The sequence below is a fragment of the Octopus sinensis genome, linkage group LG20 (assembly GCF_006345805.1).
Source record: "Octopus sinensis linkage group LG20, ASM634580v1, whole genome shotgun sequence".
Classification (NCBI taxonomy): Eukaryota; Metazoa; Mollusca; class Cephalopoda; order Octopoda; family Octopodidae; genus Octopus; species Octopus sinensis.
The window spans coordinates 4,164,717-4,190,908 of record NC_043016.1 but is presented as its reverse complement, the minus strand read 5'-3'; the positions used below and the strand labels follow the sequence as shown (position 1 = coordinate 4,190,908).

The window sequence follows — 26,192 nt, the reverse complement described above, 5'->3', positions numbered from 1 at the left end:
GTGAGATGGAAAGACACATGTGAAAGCATTGAAAAATAAGCGGAGATTTATGATGCCACACACATAAAGTAGACTGAGCAAAACGATTGGCTAAACAAGTGGAGAAAGTGTAGTGTTGAGGAGAATGTTTAGTTGTAATGTGTGAGGGATGTGACAATTACTATGACAAAAGGCACCGAGTGTACTCTGTAAAACTATTGGTAAATGGAAGAACATGCAGTCATAGAGACAAACAGAACATGGAACACGCTGGCAAGATGTGACAACCTGTGAGCCATCTAAGAAGGCAGAAACTCTCAATAAGAATTATCTTGGGCAGTAACTATCTATTACAGCATTGGAGAACAGGCATCAAAGGATCAGAGACACAATAGTTAGGTAGGTAAAGAAAAGAAGAGAACTTGTTATGTAACAAATGGCCAAATATTTCCATTGCCAGTTATATTCGAGTTTTTGTTATTTAAAAAACAAACAGAACCATCAAGACTGTTTGTTGCAGTTGCGAAACTTGAAGTAAAGCATCCTTGAGCCAATATTTTAAGCTGGATAGAGAGATGGATAGAAAGAAAGATATGCATAACTATATATCTATGTAAGAGTGCATGTAAGACTGTATGGCTGCTATGACTAGGCTGGCTGGTAGACTGAAATGCTACTCTAGATTTTCCATGGCATGTAACCACTCTTTTAGACAAGTCAAAGTGAGTGAGCAAAGTTACATTTCATCATTCTGATGGTAGAAGTATCGTGGAAAAATGAGTGTATAAAGAGTAGGAAAGTAATAATATAACAGTAATGATAGTGATAGTAACAGGAAGAAAAATTATTAATACTACTATACCTCATACTGCGGCTATTGCACTATATATACACACAATGGTTGGTGTTAGGAGGAGCATCCAGCCATAAAAACCATGCCAAAACAGACACAGAAGCATGGCATAGGCTCCAGCCTGGTCAGCTCTTATCAAACTGTCAAACCCAAGCCAGTATGGAAGGAGGACATTAAACAATGATGATGATTACATATATATATATATCATCATTGTTCGATCATGGTCGAGACAATGGAATTTACTATGTTACACCAGACCTTATGGTCCATCATAGCATTACGGAGGTCCTGTTGCTGGATGCCTATATCCCTGGAGATTACATTAGGGTAGGAGAGTGTGCGCCCTCTGGTATCGCAAGCAGATGGCTTCCAGTGGAGAAGAGTAGAAATGACCTCGTTTCCAGCTCTACAACAACGGCCAGCAAACTGGACTCTTCTACCTTTCACAGGAGATGATACAGTTGGTAGTTTCCCATATATTTGTACTATGGTTGAATGACGCTTCCACGAGAGATTTTGAGCTCTCATAAGGAGGCGAGTGTAGGTTCCATCCAACCACCTCTCAAGCTTCTTTGATAATGTCCAGGTTTCTGAGCTATATAGTAGAATTGGTTCGACTGTGACTATGAAGATTTTAAGTTTGAAATCTCTACTTAGATTTGATGACTAGATCTTATGCATGTCATTACAGGCTGACTAGGCCATACCCTTTCTAGTTAGAAAATCCTTTTCAGATGATGATATGTATGACCCAAGATATTTGTAATCAGAAACCATATTTAAGGGCGCATTGTTGAGAGTATGGATGATGAAATCACTGTTGGACAGGCACTTGTTTACATATTCAGTCTTGGACTCATTGAGGTAAAGACCTACACAATTTGAGGCTTGTTCAAGAGATTGTAAAAGAGACTGGGCATTGGAGAGAAAATCACTGATAAGAGCGATGTCATCAGCAAAGTCAGTGTCTGTTAAGGGTTCAGCTTAACACACACACACACACACACACACACATATATATATATTTGGGACAAACAGGATAAAAAGTACATACACTAGTACATATATTTTTTTTATTATCTTTAATTACAGAAAGTTACAAAAATGAATCACAGGCTAAGAGTTACACGTACACACACACCAAGTAAATACAGAGAAAAGACTGGAATAACTGATGTTTGCCTAACTAGAGAATGATTGGTTTTGATACAGATGGCACTTCAATAAATATATGCATATTTTATCTGAACAAGAAAATTTTTTAAATGTACACACATTAGACCATTTATTTTCAGCATTCTCAAAGTTGAGTTATAATTTCAATCAGCACTGATATTTTAACTTTCACTTCTCAAATCAATGAAATAAGAAGCAAATCTTATAAAAATGAATGTCAAAAACTATTTCCATTGAAGACAAACACATTTTTTTTACACATACACACATTTTATGTGTGTGTGTATATATATATATATATATATATAATTGCTATATTTGCTGAGAGAAGAAGCCAAGAATAAACTAACAGATAGGTAGAGAATTTGTTTCTGAAGAAAGAGGGAAAAAATGTGAGAAAAAAAAAGTGGGGGTATTATTCCCCCACTTAATAAACATAGAGCTAATCTGTGAAGTGAAGTTTCTTGTTCTGTAAAAACATTCTTACATCATGGACTAAACTTTGGCACCAGTCACGAAGTCTCCTACAGTGTACAGTTTTCAGTGTGTACATACTGGTGTGTGTGTGTGTGCATGCATTGGTGTGAAGTTTGTGAGATTTTCAAAAATATTATTTCTAAAAATATGTCACAGTTGTACTCTAAAGAAAATACCAATGGTAAACTAGTCTAACTTAATATTTGACATGCAAAATGTGAAGAGACTGTCTTTTGCCTTTTTTACTTAATATACACTAACAATAAATAATGTTTATGATTAGGTTCTTTACCACAGCAAAAGATAACAGGAAAATGTCTTGGACTGCATAGTGTCTGCTAAAAATCCATTAATAATACCACACCTAATGTAATGTCGAAACATTGTTTAATTACAGTCAGACTTCATAGGAATATTTTGAGGCTTCTTTTAATGCTAATCGTCGCTTTACAGATTATTTGACTTTATTATTTGTAGATTAATATAATATTTTCTTAATTAAGATTTCACATACATATGTACCTCCAACTTAAGAGAGTTTGGTTTATAAACCCTTTAAAACAAAGTAAACAGATTTGATGTGACAGTGGAGAAAGGAATGGATAAGACAAATATAAATTTTTAAAAAACTATGAAAAAAGAAAAGAAACATGACACATAAAACAGGGATATTAATCAATGTGAGTGATGACAAAATGTATATCATTTGAAGAATTTAATAATGGTAATAGTGAACAATGCATCATTCAAAAGCAGAAGATTAGTGTCAAAGAAATGTAATATTTTTTGATAAATGATTCAATTTTTGGCAGTTTGTTCTCTTTATCACTTCAGATTAGATATCAATATTACGTAAGTTGGTAAGCTGGCAGAGTTGTTAGCATGCCAAACAAAATGCTGAGCAGTATTTCATCTGTCTTTATGGTCTGGGTTAAAATTTTGCTGAAATCAGCTTAGCCTTTCATCCTTTTGGTGGGGTGGAGTTGATAAAATAAGTAGCAGCTGGGTACTGGGGTTGATGTTATTGACTTACCCCCTACCCCAATATTACTGGCCTTGTGCCAAAATTTGAAATCAATTTTATTTGATAATTATACTTTTTTTTAAAAATATAATTCAGAGAATTATAATATAATATAGAAAATTATAATAACACCTTGAAACTAACAACTAAAAAAAATGTTCCTATGCTAACATAACTTCTTTCAGTTTCCATCCATCATATCTACCTGCAAGGCAATGTTTGATCCAAGGCTACTGTAGAAGACATTTGCTCAAAATGCCATGCAGTGGGAATGAACCCAGAACCATGTGGTTGAAATCAAACTTCTTAACGCACATCTACACCTGTGCTTATATTAGCATAAATACAATAATTTCTGTTTACTAGAACAATAGTTAATTTTTTTCTTTTTCTTTTTTTTTTGTTTTACTACTGGATACCTTTTCTTAATATATCATGGTCAATAGTCTAGCATTTCCACAAACAAGATTCGCTGCTAGGTTAAATTAAAAAAGTTGTGATGTGAAATGATGAGTAGTGTCATGATGTAAATAACTTATTATGAATGAGAGGAAAGTCAGCACAGAAAATACAAAAAGATGAAAAAAAAGAAACTGCGACAGTCGAGTTGCGTTTAAATTCCTCATTAAGCACCAAAATGTGGCCTGAAATAACATCAAAATTCTATAATCATTATTACAGAACACAAGCTAAATTTCCTTGTCAATCAAAAGTAGAAACAAGAGTTGTTAAATAGGGACAAGCTTAGAAAACATCTAATATGTTTTAATCATTATCAACAACATGGATACCAAAACACAACTCACTATGAAGCCAATTAGCTATAAGCTTAAGATGTCAACATAGTCTAATTGATCAACCATTTAAAGGAGACATGCTACATGAAAATTCAGTGTATAGTTCACTCTATCTGATCAGGGGAAAATAAGGCAGAATATAAGAGCTTCTTTGAAATTTACCCAATGCTCACACAAGCTATCAAATTTTAGCTCAGATTCCTGTCAAATTTAAGTAATAACAATAAGATAAGCAGCATAATTAATATAGAAAAGAACTAGATCATCTTAGCTCAGGATTCATCAGGTTGTTCCAGAGCTTCTTTGACATCATCAAGTAGTTCACCTTGGCCTTGGCTGTCGTAATTTCTCCCTTGCTCCTCTTATGAGTGGTAGCAAAAACCCTCATTCAGAACTAGCTTCATGATGGCAACTCCAGCATGCTTCTCACTTGTCCAAGGGCTGTATGTTTCAATGTTTCAAGTAGAATGGACACTTCACAAAAGCAGAATGTCCTGCAAGACAATGGGTGATCAGAAAGACCTGCCATGAGTGTCCACACCTGAAAGTAGTGGATGTTCATGGAAACTGAACACCAATTAACTGGCTTTCAAAGGTAGTTTAATGGTGCAATATATAAAAGTAGGTATCACAAGGAATATATTTAAATATAATTTCTACTGTACATTTTCTTGGAGAGCATCCAAAAAGAAACATTTTGAAACTTCATTGGTAAAATTTGGGTGAATTTTTAGGAAATATGACAATTTGAATGGTGAGAGAAATGGATGAAATCTTTTTTTATATCAAACTAGCAGCATAGCCCGGCGTTGCCCGGGTATGTAAGAGCCCCTAGTAGCAACGACTAATCCCAATCTAGTCCTTTCTCTCTAAGGAATGAAGGCGCATGTGTAGGTTGCAATGTCTTCTCTTCACTCGAATACTTCTGTGTATACGACGTTCCTAGCTGTCCATTTGGGCGAAAACATGAAAACATCATTGTGCCTCCCAACACGTGAACAGCCCACGTAGAGTTGACCGTGGGCGAAGCACTGTTCGCCCAACTGTAACCCAGTGACTTGTAGCGTTTGGCCTTGGGATTTATTGATGGACATTGTGAAGCAGAGTTTAACAGGAAACTGAGAACGCCTGAAGTGGATTGGTAGGTCAGCGCCCGACGGTTGAAGGTGCATGCGTGGAATGAAGACGTCCTCTCTCTTCCCACAACCGGTAAGTATTGTGGCCGTTATTAAATGTGGTGGCAAATGTTTCATAATCAGACGTGTGCTGTTGCACTGTTTAGGTGGAACCAAATTCCTGATGAGCATAATGGGCGCACCGACTTTTAACTTCAGGATGTGTGGCGGCAGGCCTGGTGGTTCAAGTGAATTCAGGAATTCAACAGGATAATCGGCAAGCTCGGCGGGGTCTGCTGTCCTATCAATAGATTTGTAGACGTGGACATCACCAGGAATAGCTTCAAGTAGTTGGATATTGATGGAGTTGAGAGTTAAAAAGGTCGAGTTGCGTCCCCTAGACAGTCTGTGGTTTGTGTTTCTGATTCTCGACCCCATGTCGAATTTATCGATTTTTTTCAGAACTGGGCGAACTCTTCAAAATTTTCGCTGCGTTAGTTTTGAATTATGACATTGGGCTATGTGTGTGTCAAGTTTCATCAGAATCGGTTGAAAGCCGTGGTCAGGGTGAGGGTACAACCTGACAGACACACAGACACACAAACTGCCGTTTATATAGAGAGATTAAAGTGAAAACCTTCCTCTTCATGATAGTATTATTTTTAATATAACTCTAGTTATAGCACTCGAGCACGGTGAACTAAAATGAAGGCTGACATTCAATGGTCAAAAAGAGGAAAAAACAGGACAAACTTTGTGGAAATGCCAGGCTATTTGAGGGACCCTGACATGATATGTAACAGTTGGATTTTAATTAAAAGTATATGAGAAGAAAGTTCACATCCAGAACTTTCAAACAATATATAATTTTCCTCAGAAGATATTTATTTTGACATAAAAATGATGAAGCAAAAAGTGTGTTTTTTGCATGTTCAAACTGTGCTTGTCTCCATTGTACAACATTCTATAGTGATCCCTATTAGAAACAGTCAAAATAAGTAGCAGATTGGAATGAGTACTGGGGCTGATATGATCAACTAAAAAACCCTTGTAATGGTGCTGCTACACGGTCACAGTGACAAAAATGAAGCCAGTAAAAGACTAAATGAACAAACATTACACAATAAAAGAATAAACATATATTCATTACATGTATTTGCATAATATTGATGTTATAAAGAGGCAGAGATAAAATGCAAACAATTAAACATATCAAGTAAGGAAGAGGTTACATCAAAATGCTGTTTGGCAACCAACTAGAAGGGTTGAAAATGATGTGCAGTTTGCTCTCTAAGATGATGTTACACAATTAGTAAAAAAGAACTGAGGTTTACCTAGTAAAGACATGGAAATGATACATAATTGTTACTACTGTACCATTATGTAACAAACAGATACTATTTAAAATTAGAATAAAGAAATTAATTAAAGTGGATAAACAAAGTTGTGAATTAATAATTATCGAAGGAATGTGTAACCTGCCTGATAGATGTCATTTACTGATTATTATCAATTGTTACATTTCATTCTTCTTATGACTAGGTCAGAAGAAGGATAAGGTTTCCATGACTGCTGGACATATTCGTCCTCAAACCTGGATCAAATGTTTGTAACAGTGTAGACTCAGTTAAAGATATCCAAATGTCAAGTAATGATGATAATTATGTTAATCCAGGCAATGGATTAAGCTTATTACCTACAAAATTGCATAGTGTAGCAAATGAAGAGGAAGGAGATGATTGAGCACTGAACTGAAACTCATAAGTGTTTACAGTTTTGATTTTTTTTTTTCTTTTTTTGTTTAGTATCCTGTCACACCTACTTGTATCTTTTACTTGTCAAGCAGGGAGTCAATGAAATAAATACCAGTAATCTATTGAAGTCACTACCAGGTGCTATACCATTTGCCTACAAAAATTAGCACTGTGTCTCATCAAAATAATCACTAACATCAATAATAGCAAGAGAGTTGTTTGGTCAGTGTTGAGCCAGTGCTAAACAACAACTACTGAACCAAAGATTATCACCATCATCATTAACTTTTACCTTATCTTCATAATCATTATCATTGACATGTTTAATATATTTTAATTTATACACAATGCTGTGATTGGACATACATTCAAAACAACATCTTGCTATGACAATTTATTTCATGCACTAATTCATCTATAAGGCCTGACTTTTTAATATATAACTAATGGAATTAGAATAGAGACTATTGGTGACCTGCTTTAGTGAAGTCAGTTTGCTTAGAAGCTGAAATGGAGATTTTTCTGTAGCATAAGGAAAATAAATTTTCAACAAAGTTAGTGCATAGTTTTTCATCCTGTCTGAACATAGAATTTTCCTTTCCTATTATCTCATCTCACAACCAGCCGGAAGTTGTCTCTGTAATGCAAACTACTGTCTGCATGGTCATCTGGCTTGCTGGAAATAAAAGCCAAAGCTCCCTCAAACATTATACACATACACACACAAAAAAAAGAAAATAGAACAAGATATTAGGTAATCTAGTCCCAGAAACACTGCCTGAAATAAATATGAAATGGTCACAGCTGGAATGCTCATTGAGAACTCACCTGGGGCTAAGTAACAACAATCATAACATATAACAATTTAAAGCCAAATATACAGCTGTTGTTCTTTGGCCTAATTCTACCCCAACTAGCATAACTATGTCCTTTGTTACATCATCCATTTAAATAACATGTTCAGATAAGTACAACTGTCCTTGTTGCACACATCTATCATCTTTAATATATAATAAATGCCTATTACTATTTTCTGCGAATTATAAAGTGCTGAACACATGATGTATAACAGCACACCCTCCTTTTCTACATTTTGATCATGATCACTTCCTTAATGAAAAATTCTGCAAATAATAAAAACATTAGTGTGTTTTATTTGCAGTATTTGTTTTATGTATTTTTGTTTATAGCAAACTTTATAATTGTAAGCTAATTTTTGACCCATTAGCCTATATTAATAACTTCCCAATCTGAAAACTGATGCAGCAGACTTATGCATTAGGCTTTCTCACACATACCATCAGACCTCTTCATTCAGTTCTTGACCCTTCCTGACTTCAAGGCTCCCTGACTGTAGAAGCTTTGACAAGCATTTATTCTTGAAGGCTTTCATAAACATTTTGAAATTAAAAACAAAACTACAAAAATTTTTTAAAATCAAAAATTATGTTTTCCAAAATGCAATTTGATAGATTCTACCATAAAGCTTAAATTCTTTACTGAATAAGCAAAACATACACTTCTCTAAACCTTCAACATAAATCTGAAATTCATCCCTAAGAAATTTTGCTCTAATTAATTTCCTGCAATTCACTGAAAATCAATAAATTTACTCTGAGAAAACATACATTATTTGATAATGATATCACCTTAATGAAAATGAAGAATATCTATTCTGAAACTGTAAAACAATCAAAAAGTTTATTTTATTCATGATAACTTAAATTTAATACTAGCTCTACTATTAAAATCTGTTTCAGGAGACTAGAAGCTCTCAGATTTTTTTCTTCTAGTGTATCTCATCATGGTTGGCATATCTAGCTTAAAGAATATCATGTAAAAAAAAAAAAGAAAAAAAAAAGAAATTCTGATATCATGCCATAAAAGAAATCAATTCCAAGACTTTTTCAACAAGTAATTCAATTGTTGACGTGGTTTCAAAAATGCACCTCTGTATCCTTTTCAATAGAAGGATAACAGAGGTGCAGAATATTTGCTTTCTGTTATAAGCATTGCTGAAAACCTTTGCTCACAACAATAAATGGATGTGTATAGTTTATAGACAAATGAGTTGTGTTTAATTGATTACAATGACTTCACAAATCCAATATTTTACAAATCTTATCAACTTTGCAATTACTCTTGCACATGCCAGTTTGAGAATCTGTTTTACACTTAATAACTTATTTCCTCCCTGCATTATGTCCACTTTCTGTAAGAGCTTCCGTCATTCAGTAATAATTAATCATAAGTTTAATCAGTGAATGAGGAAAACATCATTCACCAAGATCTGACTTAGGCCTTTTCAGCATTAAAAACTTCCTTAGCTCAGCTTACCCTTTATTCTCCTTTACCATGTTTTAGTAATACCATTTTTTATGACTGTTTTGCTCAAATCAGCAATTACCCAGAAAAACTCTGCTCACGACTGTTCTAGCTATAAGCACTGCATCTTTTTTTCTCTAAGCATAACATATTTTAGGACCACATTATCAAATGGGCTCTAACATTTTACCTTTTTTTGACCAAAGAACTTATGAAATAAACTTATTTGGGCTTCATGTCATTTTAAAATAACCTAGCATTTGTGGAAATTTAAAAAAGTAAATTATCTTTTTCATTAACAAACTGGTGTTAGGAATATAAATTCACAAAAAATTTCTTACATAAAATTATGGAAGGTTTTAATTTAGATAACATTTTAAAATGAGAATCTTGTGTTAATGGTGGTTTCATGTAAGATGCTGTGAAAAGGGTTAAAACAGTTAAATCTGCTTTGAGGCTTTCTAAAAGATCCAAAGATCACAGAGGTTTCCTTGCAGACTTTACTGCTTACACTGTCTGCTAAAATTTTTACTTGCCTGGATGTGGATAATTAAATGAAGCACTTATCCTAAAATTTTGTAATTAAAAAAGGAATTGCCTACTTGAAAGAAAAGCTATATGAGCTTCCAAAAAAGATTTAGCCATGACACTGACTTTACAAGCAATCAAGTCTAAAATGTTACTCCATTAAAATGTTGATTTATTATATCAGCATAAAGCCAGAATTATTTACAGAAGGGTGTAAGTATTTGAATTGATCCCTCTATTTCAATGGTGTTTATTTTAATGTTACAAGAGGAAATTACAAAAAGAAAGAAAGGCAAAATTTTAAAATTCCAACAGCATCTGAATTCTAAACACTGTCATTTATTTAGTGCAGAACTCAACTGTTTCACTCAACTTACTGACTTTGTTTCATTGATTTATTATTTTTTAATTGAATTTACTTATTTAATTTCAATGCTCTCAGTGACCAGAGAAATATGCAAGTTTCAAACAAATAAGTTACTTGGCTGAAATTTAACCACCAAATGCAAAATTAATAATTATAAATTTCAATAACATACAAGAACTTGCACAATTTCACACTCCCTAAAATATTTAAGGATACCACTGAAATTACTAACTTTAAAAAAAAAAATAAATAAATAAACAAATTGTTAAATTCCAAAAGGAATTCAATTCATAATTTGTTTGTAGACTGAAAGTTCTAAAAGTTGAAAAAAAAAATTTCTTTTGCAGTATATCTCTATATTGCTTTCATTGAAGTGAATGTTACCATGCTGGGATAGTTCATTTGGGACTGAAATACAAGATCCTTAGATAGGAAATAAAATGAGTTTTGCAAAGAGGAAGGGGAAAAGAGAAAAGAGTAAAATTACAAAAATGGAGGTGGGGTGTAGAGAAGAAAAATAAAATTACAAAAGGGACAAGAAGTGGAAGGGAAGAGTGAAATTTTAAAAGGGACGAAACACAAAAATGCAAGCAGAATAAAACAGTAAAGTTAGTTCTATTTATATTTAATATATATTATTGTATATTTACTTGTAATGCTAAGAGAAATAACAGATTAAAACAGAATAACTTGTCAATAAAGATAATTAGTTACAACTTCTGTATCAGGAATCAAGGTTCATTATTTCAAAGATGTGCTTCAGATTGCATTAACGAATGTAAGTTCATTCCCAACAAGAGTTCAGTTCTGCAGTGTAGCACCTTGGGCAGGTGCCTTCTACATAACCTAGAGCTCACCAAAATCCTGTAAACGAATTTGGCAGATGGAAAGTAAAAAGAACAAAAACAACTCATTAATTGTGTGAGTGCATATGTCTATGAGTGTGCATGTAAGCATGAGCACATACATGTGTCTGTGTGCTTGTTTACATTTGAGCTCTACAAAAGTTGCTCAATGCAGGCAGTGTTGATGCCATTTCTACAGTCAGCAAACAACCTGCAGCTTCACACCTTCAACAACGTGAAATAAAATTCCTTACTTGTAAAACTGGCATACATAAAAATATACACCAATAAACACAGATATATATTATGAAGATATGCATCTTCAAGATCATCATTTTACATCTATTGAAATCAGCAAGCTGGGAGAAATGTTAGCACACCAGGCGAAATGCTTAATGGTATTTCATCTGCTGTTACGTTCCGAGTTCAAATTCTGCCGAGGTCAACTTTGCCTTTCATCCTTTCGGGGTTGATAAATTAAGTATCATTTGTGTACTGGGGGTTGATCTAATCGACTAGCTCCCTACCCCAAAATTTCAGGATTTGTGCCTAGAGTAGAAAAGATTATTTTAGGTCTAATTTTGTATGCTTGCATGGTTTCAATGTAACTTACAATTTTAGGGGTCTTGTTGAAATGTTATGAGATCCAGCATGCTTAGATTAACCGTTACTATTTCTTCCAAGCTATACTGTTCTGCAAGGTTCTTTTAGATTGCTTTGCATTTCTTTACTCTATCAAATATCTGTAACAGCTTAGTCTTCTGTCTTTAACATTCCATCTAATTACTCTTATACATATGTCTGATTCATTGTTTGTGCTTATTAATATTACACATCGAATGGCAGTTACTCCATTTTGCTTCAATTTTCATACACAATTTATATTCAATACCCATAGTTTGTTATCATGCAACACCTCGCTTTATTCATAAGGTTAAAATAATCAGTCCCTCATTTGGAGAAAGGATCTTTATGTTACCTACAAGGGTGATAGTCCCCTGAAATTAGGTTATTGAAGCTGTCAATACAAAAGCTGTCAATTACTTTTAGGGAACCCCACCAAACATTTGGAAGAGTTTGAGTTCTCAATGTTAACTACTCTTATTCACCTTTTAGACATGAAATCTTATTTCTCTATCAGTCAGCTTGTGATCCCATAATATCTCTTGTACAATCATAATTTATAATGGATGTAACACATAGAATTCCTACCTACTTGACTTCTGCATATTGAAATTGGTCACTCCTCATATGGCAGCAGGATCCGGTCTTTCTGTAACTAAAACTTTTGTTGGTTCGCATTGGAACCTCTCAACCTTAAGTTTTATTTCCTGTCTGTTATTAGACTTATGTGACCAGCATTCAAGTTTGAACCAGTTTATACTCTTCTTTTATGACCAGGAGAGTCAAATTTTGATATTGCTCACTCACCTTGCTGACAGCATGCCTATATAATGTACACAAACCATTCATCTGTATCTACTCTTCTCAGTGACAAACCTAGCTACATGGTACGGTACTCTTTAAGTCATCAAAGATTAGCACTTTGCTAAGAACTTTTATATTTGGCTCAAAAGGAGGACCAGTGGCATCATGGCACAAACAAAAATGGTATTTTATCTAAGTTAATTTTTTTTTCTCTAATTACTTGTACTACAGCTCTTTCTGTATTAACTGGGTTCAATAGTTTTAAATTTCTGTGGTTACTTCTTTTAAAAACATCACTTTTACCCTTCCCGTAATTGATGATGGTAATACTAAATCAGCTATTGGAAATGATCTAAGTGGTAGATGCATACCTTAGTTCAAAGGATATATTCAATATCTCAACAACTATCTTTGGTCATTCAACTGTTTTTCTTACTTTCATGTCCTTCAATGAAATCTCAGCCATCAATTTTAATAGCTGGTTTATTTATTGGGTTTGCTTGGGATAATTCTTTTTCCTCCTATATATTCTCTTCATTCTCTATCCTCTTGCATTTCCATGCCACCTTCTCAAATATTAGTGTCAGTGAGAGTGCTGATACCATTTTCAACAATGATATTCAGATTCATTGTCTTACAAACCAGAACAGCTCAGGCCTCTAACCCATGTGTTACCAACATGCAAAAAACACTTGACTTGTTTCTTGATAAGTAAACCTAATGTCTAACTTCCCTTCTAATTACCACATACTGTTTCTTATTTTAACCATTTTTTTCCATTCTTTCAAGCCTATCTCTAAGATATTATGAGTCTATTTATCATATCATTTCACTATCATATCACCTATCTGATTAAAATCTTACTCCATCCATAGATTTGGTCCATGGCTCACCAGGTTCTGTTTTAACCATAAGACTACAACTCCAAGCTATGTATATAAAGCTGAAGTTGCCAGTGTGCGTGTGTGGGGCAGGTTTGGTAGCCTTCAACTAACACTATCTCCTCCGAGACCTTGCAGCGCAAGTTGACCACAATTGAGAGTATGATAGAAGTAGGCTTGCTCTTCATTCCGTAGAAGAAAAAATTCAAATCGGACCATGTTAACACCAAAAATTATTTACATCAAAAAGGTGCTTTTTTTCTACGAAAATTCCTATTTTTTACGACTTTTTTGACTGCTGTGTCGCCATTTTTCGGTGTATTTCAACCAGAAAAATGTTCACTTAAAGAGAATAACAAGCTACATAATGCAAAATTTTTACTTTTCAAAAAAGATTGAAACTATGTCAAAATTTTGTTAACTTGACATCAAAGTCTGCTGTTTTAAGCGCAACTAAAAAGAACAAACCCGAGCAACGCCGGGCTATACTGGTAGTACATATTAAAGGGGATAATGCATAAGAAATATATCAGTGAACTTCAAAACTCTAAACTCTGATAAAAGTGTTATGTTTCTAACATTCAAAGCTTTATAATGGTGGTATTGAAACAGAACCTACATTTTTCCCAAGACTACATTCAGAGTTACACACACACACACACACATGCAAAGAGTAGATCTAGAAAATAAAGCTCCAACTACTTCATAGGATACAATTTTATTGTTTCCTTCATATTCTCCATATACTTCAGAAACATAATTGTAACAAGTGCTTGCTTATCATACTGGGACCTTTTGCTTTTTTTAATGTTTTTATGGTGATTGATGAAATTGTAAACTTTCTGTACAAAAAAAAATAACCCCTAAGAAAACAAGAATTTCAAAATGCATGCGTGTGCGTCTATAGATATTTTAATATGTGAGTATCTGTACAGAGAAGTGTAACTATATACGATTATTGTAACAATAATATTAGTTATACTGAAGTTATAGTTCTTCAACCCCAAGAGAAAAAGTGCTGACAACTATCCATCTTGCTCCTATTTACATTCAAGGATTTTGCGTAAAAAAATATGTGATACCCAATGCACTCAAATATTATTGAACTAAATTTTTTTTTAAATGTCTTACTAGAAACAGTTGTTGTTGCTGCTGCCACCACTTTCACAAGCACCACTATTACCACCATCATTATATATTTATGCAAGTGATCATCATCATCATCATCATCATCACTTAACGTCCATTTTCGATGCCGGCATGGGTTGGACAGTTTTCCAGGAGCTGGCCAGCCAGGGAGCTGATCAGACTCCAATTGCCTGTTGTATCACAGTTTTTCGGGCTGGATGTCCTTCCTAATGCCAACCACTTTACAGAGTGCACTGGGTGCTTTTTACTTACCACCAGCACACAATAATAATAATAATAATAATAAAAAGGGCCATGTGCTGTTTATCTTGATATGAGATCACCATGTCGTGCACATATGGTTGTGATGCATGTACTTGGTGTACCCTTATCAGACGGGTAGTCATGGTGGATATACTGGGCTTTGTAAATTTCTACCCCAGTGCCACTTTGATGGCATGCACTGCTCTCTCACTCATCATCAACAACAGCAACAACAGGCTATTGATACCATTGGGGGAGTTATGAAGTAAATAGAAAAGATGGGCTATAAGTACTTAGGGATATTGGAAATGGATAAATTGATGGAGAAACGACAGAAAAATTTAAGATGGAGTACATGCACAGACTGAGACTGATCCTGTAGTAGAAATTAAATGGATGGGATAAGATTGAAGCTATCAACACCTGGGCAGTTTCATTCCTTAGATATGGAGCAGGGGTAACCGCATGGACAGTAGACAAACTAAACAGCTTAGACAGAAAGACAAGGAAGTTGCTGATTAGATTTAGGACACTCCACCCAAAAAGTGGCACAGACAGACTGGGGGAAGAGGACTGATTGGATGCGAACACAACATTAGAGTAGAAGAAAACAACATAGCACGATATGTAAAAAATGCCACAGACCACAATTATTGAAAGTAAGAAGGTCAAGCTTGGGTAGGATTAATGATTGCAAAGATAAAGACCAGTACAAGCACTTGAGAATGAATTTTGTTTCAGAACATTTCCCAAACTGATAATTTGATCTGTTGACCCTTGTACATGATGAAAAACCAGACTCCCCATACTGTCCACGTGTGTATGAACATGCTAAATATAATTGTACACACCCGTATTTCATTTAATGCTGTATAGTGCAGCTACAGTTAGCTACTTCCAGCTTGATAAAGTTTTCCTCAAATCAAAGGGGTGGAAGGATAGCCAGAGTAGCAAGGTGTATATGTGTGTGTGTCTGTGCGCAAGTCATGTGAATATATCAGTGACTTTATTAGTGTATCTGTATGAATGTATGCACAAAAACAAACATGTACGAGGGTGTGCACGCATGCACATGTATTAATGCATACATGCATAGATACATACATGAGGGTGTATTTATGTGCATATATGCAAACATACTAGGGGGTGGGGCTGAAAAGTTCCTGGCTTCGGGTAAAAGAAGATACAAGCGGTATCAGTTGATTATGATTTTATGCAACATGTTCCCCTCTCAGGTTCACACACTTATTGCAGTGGCCCTTCAATTTTTTCTAATCCCCGTAAAAGAACTTAGAAGGTTGGGCCTCCAGCTAGCCTTTCACAATACCCTTAAGGTCAGGAACTTTTTTCACCAATCCCATGTATATGTGTGTGTGTATGCACGTGCATGTATCTATATGTGTATGTGTGTGTGTGTTTGTGTAAATACATGTTTGCATAACATTTGCATTTCTAATATAAGAACAAGCTATTTTTAGTGGCTACAAAAGATTGCTCAGTATCTACATATGATAACACAAAAGATGCAGAAATGCAGGAAACCTATGACCCAATAATATCATTCACAGCTCAAAGGAGTATTTTCCACAATTATCTATTACGAGAATTTTCTCTCAAGACAATTTCTACAGAGCATGTATTTTGTCATCCAAATGTATAAAGAAATGTTAAATATGACTGTACATGCCTATTTATCCTCATCATCATCACCACCACCACCACCATGCTCGCTTAGGTTGGATCCATTTGATAGGATTTGGCAAGCCACAGAGTTACACCAAGCCCCAATCCACATCACAGAATGCACTGGGTGCTCTTTTTGTAGAATCAGCATTAACAAAGTTGCTAAGTAACTTGCAAAGCAGAAATAAAAGGAACAAGAAGAAAGAAAAAGAGCAGGGAATGGAAAAGAAGGGAGAAAACAAACAAAAGTCACCATGACTATATTTGAGGTGGGGAGTATTCGAGGGGGGAAGTATCCCAGGTGTTGAGAAGCTATAAAGGTGCAGCAAGAACAAACCCAGATGGCTTGTGATAGAGATACAAAGCTGAATGGTTGGAAAGCTGGGAAGAAGACAGAAGTGGTGGTGACATGCTGGAGCATGTTAGGCGATGAGATGTGGGGTAAAAGCATAATGGGGGGAGGGGCAGAAAGAGAGAGAGAGAGACCCATATGCAGAAATATATCCAAGTTTGTTTTAGGATATTATTTTTGCTGCAATGGCTAGGTCTTCCTCAGTAGAGCACATTGCCAATCTTGTCAGTCCCTTTTAATCTATTCAGCAGCATGAGATCAGATTTCACAACTTCATCCTGTGTTTTCCTGGGCTTACCTCTTCTGCAAGCTGCATCTAGTTAAAGCAATCAACACTTCCACATACAGCTTTCCTCTTTCCTATGCATCACCAGTGCATTTTCTCTCATGCATTTTACATCATTCAATACCTCTTATATCTAATATATATATATATATATATATATATTATATATATATATATATATTATATACACAGTGTAAAGATAAGCTAGTTGTAAAATTAGTAGTCTATAGTATTAGCAGTACAAGGGGATGGTGCAGAAACAGGACAACAACATACGTTGGAGAGACAGCATGTAGCATGGGTGACCAGATAATTTAATACAGACAGGAACTCAGGTAGAAAAGCTCATCAATCCTCTACCAATGTGCTTAATTAGAACATGGAGGCTCAATTGACAACATACAGTTTAGGATCTTACTGACACATAGAACAGACAGATTACGGAGGCCACACACATAATAGAAGATAGACTGAATCTCAACAGAAAACATGAATGGAGTAATAACACTCCACCACACTCGGCAACCTGACAACTAAACACAGAATGAGGAAAAATAAATGACACAGGTACTAACAGTGTAATATATAAACCCTTAAACACACAAACAAGACATGCATACAAGCACTAAAGATGGAAGAAAGAAAGAAATGAAACAATAATAAATAAAAACATAAATAGATAAGACACAGGCACAGTGTAATACAAACTCATATACATGCATACAGGACACACATAGTAAATACACACACATAGTAAATACACACACATAGTAAATACACACACATAGTAAATACACACACATACACACACACATATATGTACGGATAGAGATACAAACACAGCAGGACAAAAGGGAATAAGCAGGACAAGAGAAGACACATGGGACATAGTGTCACTGATAAGGTCACAGAATATGTGAAGAAAGAATTTTGACAGACATATAAATTAAAAATACTATGAAGTGAAGATCAGGTAAATAGTGCATGTGTATAATTAGCAAAAGAAAAAATAACATGACCATCCCTAAATACAACAACACGTGTGTCAGTGTGTCTGTGTGTGTATGCATGTATATATATATATATATATATACACACACACATGTACAGAAATATATATATATATATATATATATATATACACACACATATATATGCACAAGCATATATTTATTCATATATACCACACACACATATATATATCTATATCTATATCTATATATATATATATATATATATATATATATGATGGCTGCCCCCTTGTTATCGAGTATGGCCATTGCATGAATCTTAACTATTATTGGTGCTGTGATCAAATGTGATTTTTTAGCCGAGCCAAAGATCTACAATGTCTTGTACAAAATTGGCAGCTAAAACCTTTACCGGTAATAGCCAGCTGTAGTTTTAACTGGGCTTCATGTACCTTTGCATGTCATTTAAGTCCTCCTGCCGAATTAGACTCTCTTCCACATGCTTGACAGATATTATTAGTATGGTGTGTTACACCACCACCAGTGGCCAGGTTGTCACTCATCTGTCTCGCTCTATGATTACGAAGATGACTCTTGAGTCCAGCTTTACTGAGGCAGGGTTTTGCACAGACACTGCATGTCAGCATCATAGGAAGACCCTTCCCATCTAGAAGTGTAACAGCGATGCCCTTCCTGACATCTCTCCTTACTTTCTCATGTGCAACTCGAGATTTCTCAAAAATAACTGTCCCCTCGTGCACAACCCTTCTCCACCTGCTATGATCAATAGCTATGCCCTCCTATGTGTCAGGAGAGATGCAAGCATCTCTTAAGGAAACCTTCAGCAAGTCCTTATACCTATTTTTTGGTTTATGTAGGGGTTGTTTTCCTGAGCTAACTCTCCATAAAAGAGTTGTTTTGACATCCTTGAATCCTTCATCCTGACCAGACGACCACTCCATCTAAGCCTTTGCTTTAACACAAGAGCTTTTATACTTTCGCACCGAGATCACTGATGCGGTCCTCCCACTTAATGCTATAGATCCGTCTGAGACACATCTGATGGAAACGTTCCCGTTGTTTAAGGTGGTATCGATATGTGACCCACGTCTCGCAGGCATAGAGAAGAGAAGGGAGCACACATGCTTTGTACACCTTTATCTTTGTCTTTCTGCATATGTCTCGCCGACTCCAGAGGCGCCTTTCTAGCCTTCCGAAAGCATCACTTGCTTTCCTAATTCTGTATGGAATTTCATCATCCAAATTGCTATATCTATTAATAGTGCTTCCCAGGTAGACAAACTGATCAACTACATCAAGCCGTTTACCATACACATAGATATTTGGTACACTATACTGCTTACCAGGGGCAGGTTGGTACATGACAACAGTTTTCTTGTGCACATATATATTACAGGTGATGAAAGTTACAGAGAGGGTCATAGCCCAACTAATTAGGAAGAGAGTTAGTCTAGATGAGATGCAGTTTAGTTTTGTGCAGGGGAGAGGCACCGGTTATGATATATTCCAGTTAAGGCAACTGCAAAACATGTACCAAGCCAAAAATAAACCCTAGTACTTGGCTCATGTTGACATGGAGAAAGCCTTTGAGTCCCTGCTCCCTTATCTGGTGGTAAATGTGCAAGCTAAGGATAGATGAATAGTTACTGGGAGCTGTACAAGCCAAGTACAGGGATGCTGTCAGTAAGTCAGGGGTTGGCATTGAGTATAGCAATGAATTCAGGGTACAAGTAGAGGTTCACCAAGGATCAGTCCTCAGCCCTCTCTTGTTCATCATAGTCCTGCAGGCAATAACAGAGGAATTTAAAACAGGCTTCCCCTGGGAGCTCTTCAATGCTGATGTTCTTGTTCTTATAGCTGAATCACTACCAGAATTAGAGAAGATGTTTTGGGTATAGAAACAAGGACAAAAACCATGGGGCTTTAGAGCTAATTTAGTAAAAATCAAAGTTTTAGGAAGTAAGAAAGAGGACAAATCGCAAAAGCCTCCAGGCTCTTTGGTTTATAAACAAGGTGTAGATAGAAACTCCATAAGATGTATCTGGTGTAAGCTATGGACACATAAGAGGTGCAGAAATATTAGAGGAAGATTAACAGGAAAAATAGCTTTTGTGTGTGGAAGATGCACAGAAACAATAAATACCGAAAATGTACAGAAAATAGATTCCATCAACTGCCAGGTGGGTAAGTTAGAGGTAGTAGATAGCTTCCATTATCTAGGAGACCAAGTTAGTAGCAGAGGTGGATACTCCAAGAACATAGTTGTGAGAATAAGAATAAGCTGGGCAAAGTTCAGAGAGCTCCTACCTCTGCTGACAACAAAGGGCCTCTCTCTCAGAGTGAAAAGCAGATTGCATGATGCCTATATACAAACAGTCATACTACACAGCAGTGGAATATGGGCTGTGACTCAGAGGGCATGCGTAAGCTTGAAAGCAATAAAGCTAATATGCTAGTGTGCAGATATGACAGAGCATATGTGTCTCGAGAAAAAAACTGGGCATAAGAGGCATCAGATGTGATGTGAAAGAGAGACAACTGCACTGGTATGGTCGTGTGTGCATATGGATCAGGCCAGTTTTGTAAAGAAGTGCCAATCTCTAACTGTGGAGGGAACCTGTAGAAGAGGTAGATTCAGGACAACATGTGACAAGGTGGTGAGGAATGAACTTCAAATGCTAGACTTCACAGAGGCAATGACAAGTGACCAAGCACTTAGGCAATATCCTGTGCTTGAGAAGACTAGTTAAGCCAAGTGAAATTGTAGTGATGGTCAATTCTAGTGTCACATAACAGACACCTGTGCCAATGGAATGTAGAAGCACCCATGCCAGTGGTACATAGAAAGCACCCATTAGACTCTTGGAATGACTGGCGTCAGAAAAGGCATCCAGCCATAGACACCATACCAAACAAATGGAACTGAGTGTAGCTCTCCAGTTTGCCAACTCCTGTCAAACCATCCAACCGATGCCAGCACGGAGAACAGACATTGATGATGATGATGATGATGATAGATATACTCATACATTTGAACTTTCAATGAAGTCAGACACATTCAAAGCACTTACAGACACACCTTGCTTCTCTAGCTATACTTCCATCTCTTGGGCTTGGTTTTTCTTTTTTACAAAAATGGCTTTAATTTCAGCTTCCTCTTTCACAATACATGTTCTAGCTCTAAGTTTACATTTTCTCCAACTTACATGCAGATGCCCTTTTTACTCTCTCAAATTTAACTTTTTCTTCCAAGATCATTTCAAGTACATAAGCTCTTTCTATCTCTTCCCCACCCTTGTACTATTCACATTCAAACTGACAATACCACCTTATACTACCTCATTGGTTTATACATTCGTTCACATACCTGTTCACATACACAAACTCATGCTCTCACCAGTTCACCAAATTTGCACATATATACACAGACATATCAACCAAACACACAAATATACCTCACCACATGCCTGCTATTGAGTCTACACACTCTGACACCCCCACCCATCCTTTCCCATTCCATCTTAAAGGACAGCATCCATCATACCCCTACTTACCAATAGCTTATAGCCTTTCATCTTCTTTTTGCTCCTTTTCTCAATTATAATTATTATATACATTTCTCACTCACTCTTTCTCTCTCATTCTTCCTCTTTCCATATGTTTTTCCTTCACTGCCTTTTCTTTCAACTGAAGGACTAAAATCCAAAGTGTCAATAACACCTCTCTCTTCTTTTCAAGTATTAAACTTATTGAACTATTTTGCATGTGTAGCAATAACCATTTTAGCCATTTTGAAATATGGTGCGAATTGGCAATATGACATAATGTCTTTGTCGAAGAATTATTATTTTCGTTTTTTTTCCATTGGTTAATATAACTGCTCTTATAAAGATTCTAAAAGTTTCGTAAAGAATATTTGTCATGGATTTCGATTCTTTTTAGTCAAGTTGAGCAGTTATAAAAACCCTGGATTTGGGGAAAACTTCAGTGTTTGTTGGATGTCACTGAACTCCATGTCACTCACTCTTTTGAGACATCGGTAATTTTCATGCCATGTCTAAAGTTAATCACAAGTCTATTTTGATTTGTTGGTTAATGTATTAGTTAGAATTAAGAAATTAGTTAATGAATTTATAGTCGTTCTTCTACACAACAAAGTTATCTTTCTTTCCTACTGTAAATAATATAAAATGTTATATTTATATAATAAAACTAATTAAAAGAAAATGTTTCTCTTCACGTTTGTTTTTCAACTGAGCATAAATAAGTATGCATTTCTGTAATCCTTAATTTATATTTTCTTATAGTGGTTTAAAGGACACGAAGAAAATATTCAACATACATGTCATTAATATTCATAGCGTTTCATGTGTATATGTCTCTATGACGTTATAACTGTAGTTAGGGTTTTAGGTATAATGATAACACTAAGTATAAATGACGTTAATCATTATATTCTCCCTTACTCAGAAAAAAGCCAAATAAAATAATATAACCTAAGAGAAACTTTAAGGTAGAATAAGCAAAACCGCCATAGGAAAACATGTAAGAGATATTGGTGTATTTTGCGTGTGTATGTGTGTGTGTGCGTGTACACATGCTGTTCTTCAACTGTATTCACAGTGTTTTGTTTCCTATCTTTGTATCACATAAGTACATATATCTACCTATCTATATATGTATGTGACAAAGTGATATACAAGTTTAAAATATGGTTGTAAGTCCAACCTTGGGCCTATCATACATGCTAAGCTTTACTGTATGCTTTGCCCTAGTTTCTTCGTGAAACCAACCATTTTAAAGAATGTACTGGGTGCTTTTTAACATAGCACCAGCACACACACACACACACAATAGAATACATAGAATACAATAGAATTGGGAAAAAAAAAAATGGGTTCACAATGATCCAACTATATTGCTAAATAAAGAATCCCTAGCATAGTGTCATAAAAAAATAGAACAAATTTTTGAAACCAAGCAGCAAACAATACAAATAACATTCCTTAAAGAAAATTACAGGAAGATATTTGAAAGAAAAAATAACAACCATAGAAGCTAAGCATTAAAAATTGGAGGGGAAAAAACCCAAATCATGATGATTAGTGAATATCACTTGACCTTTGACAATGTAGCAACAATAGTCCTATTTTTCTTGTACTAATCTCGACAAGTATATTAAACATCTTAAATAACTAAACAAAAAAACCAACACACACAAAACTATTGTATTTTCTCAGCAGCTGAGCACTGAAGTACCATTCATTAAACAAGAATATTTAAAATAAGTGCTGATACCTGTGTATCAAAGAATTATTTGCTAATGTATCAGAACATCACACATATATACAGAATAATTGCCATTAAAGCTAGAAAAAAATTGGCAGCTTAGTAGTATATTCTATGATATTATATATATATATATATATATTATATATATTATATATATAATATATAACATGGCAGTCAAAGTTTATCTTTCTTATACATACATGCATCTCTGAATATATTTTTATGGACAAACTCGTGTAAGCAGACAGACAAGCACAGTTAAAATCATAGATACACATATAAAAGAACAACACACAGAGTGTTGGATGGCATTGGTTACACAAAGGATTAGAAACAACACAATGAAGCCTACTTCATACAAATATATTATTTAATGTATTTGTATTATAGACATATTATACACATACATACACACATAGACAAGCACAAGCAACTCTCTCACATAGAAATATATATCAAAATGGAAAACTAATTAATCTTAGACCATTCTACTTCCTCATTTCACTTAATTGTAAAATTATTTTAAGATATATTCATAGAAATTGCCTATATTGCAGTTAACAAACAACACAGGACATTTCAGTTGCTGCACCATTCAAGACCAGCAAATTGTCACGAGCAATGACCAAAGATTGTCATGGACAAGACTGAAGAGAAAAAGACTCTGCACATCTTGAAGAATCCCTATATCAAAGTCTTTAGATGTGATATTATTGTAAGATTCTATACGGCAGTAAACCTGGCATTAACAATGACTACAATTCACTGGTGCAGAAAATGAAAGGTTGCATGTGGAGAACAAGAACAGTTATCTTGCAGATATCAAATGAAACAGTTTTGAAAGAAATAAAGAAAATGCAACAGACATAGACCAAGGAAAAATCACTGAGTATTCATCTCTCTGAAAGGTGATGAGAGAATATCAGGAGCGAGAGAGTTTGAGAAATATAGATTAGAAAAGCTGCTGAAGGCTGCAAAAGACAGGTAAAGCCTAACCCATTAGCATTTAAACCAACCATAACTGGCCCAAATAGTCTACCAGTTTTATGTTCAAACCAGCCAGATCCAGCCTCTCACACATACTCTACAAAGTCATTCTAAAGATAAACAGTCACATCATCAAAATCTCAAAGCTATGAGATAGTAAATGATTAATTTAAAACAATGTGACTAAATAAGCACAGCATTTGACAGTGTAATCTGAATGCCAAAGGGTTAAGAAGATAAAAGAGAGAGCGATGGCACTCAAGAACGAAAATGAGCTGACAATAAGCAAACAAAAGATGTGCATGAAACCTTTTAGACCAATCTTTTTAAACCATCAGTGATGCTCAACTCTCTACTCTTTCAGATGGTAAAACTGCTACCCATTTGGTCATTGCTTTAAAATTGATAAAGACAATACCAGGGGCGGGGATGAGGGGAATGGCATAACATTGGAAATGTTATAGAATGGAGGAGAGCAGCTGTGGATAATCCTTATTCCACATTACAATTAATATTTAAAAGAGAGAAAAATATTGCAGGAGGAGTAAAATAGTATCTTGCTTTGTAAGAACTATGATGGGGGGGGGGGAGATCTAAGTAACTACTGCTCGTTATGCTTCTTCTCTTGTATCTAGAAGTTGTTTACAAACATCATAATTACTACCAAAATGAATTCATATGTTGAATATTTTCAATTAATTTTTGAAGTTTTTTCTATTGAAATTTTGGTGCTTAGTTAGCTATCTTATTTCTAAAGGAAGTAACTAAGCTTATCTGTAAATTTCATAATGAAAAGCTGCTAAAAGTCTCAGGAAAAACACTTTTTGCTGTCAGTAATGTCTGTCAGTAATCCCATATCGTTTCTTACTAATATACTTTGGATTATTTTTCTTGGTGTATTGCTTTTAGCTATCATATAACAAATTAAACATTATGCAATATATCACTAATCACACAGGCACAGCTTTATCATTAGCATAGTAACTATTTACATAAAAAAATAATTTTTTTTGAACCATAATACCAATTTTCATGATAATCCGATAACATGTAAATATACTATAAGCATTCGAATAAACAAGCCCTTTTTTTTTTTGCTTATTAAAGGAATAACTGATTTACATTAGCATGTCCATTTTGTATGAGTTATGTCTTGTTCAAAATAAAAGTTTATCAATAGGGTCTTAAAAGTTAAGCTAATTACTAATTCTGTCACATAGGTAAGCAAGGATTAATACATCATGTCTCTCTTTCTCTGCACTAATCCATCAAGTTATTAGAAAATAAGAACAATTAGGTATCATACTCATTACCATCACCTTAATAAGGACATTTAACCATACTCATAAAAACATAGAGCAAACCTGATGGAAACAACTACAAAATCCCAGCTGAATCACAAGAGTAGCCTCAATCAGTATGAAAGAATAAAATTTAATTGAACATGATATGATCGGTGAAAATAATAATTAGAAAATAACTACAAAGTGAATTATAGAGGAATGAAATGAGGCAAAGCTAGTTGAGAAGCACTGAACAATCTTAAGAGTGAGGGTAGTCATAAGACTGGAGACAATGAAATGCTTAGATGACTCACTGGTAACAGCAGATAAGATCTATTACACAGAATTAGTGCTGGAGGTTGTTTAGTGATAA

The 26,192-nt window shown here is 34.9% G+C and overlaps 1 protein-coding gene across 5 annotated transcripts in view; it reads right to left on the bottom strand.

Moving 5' to 3' along the window:
• Nucleotides 1-26,192, bottom strand: part of LOC115222469 (calcium uptake protein 3, mitochondrial) — a 380,133-nt gene that overhangs the window by 207,453 nt on the left and 146,488 nt on the right. The window lies entirely within an intron of this gene.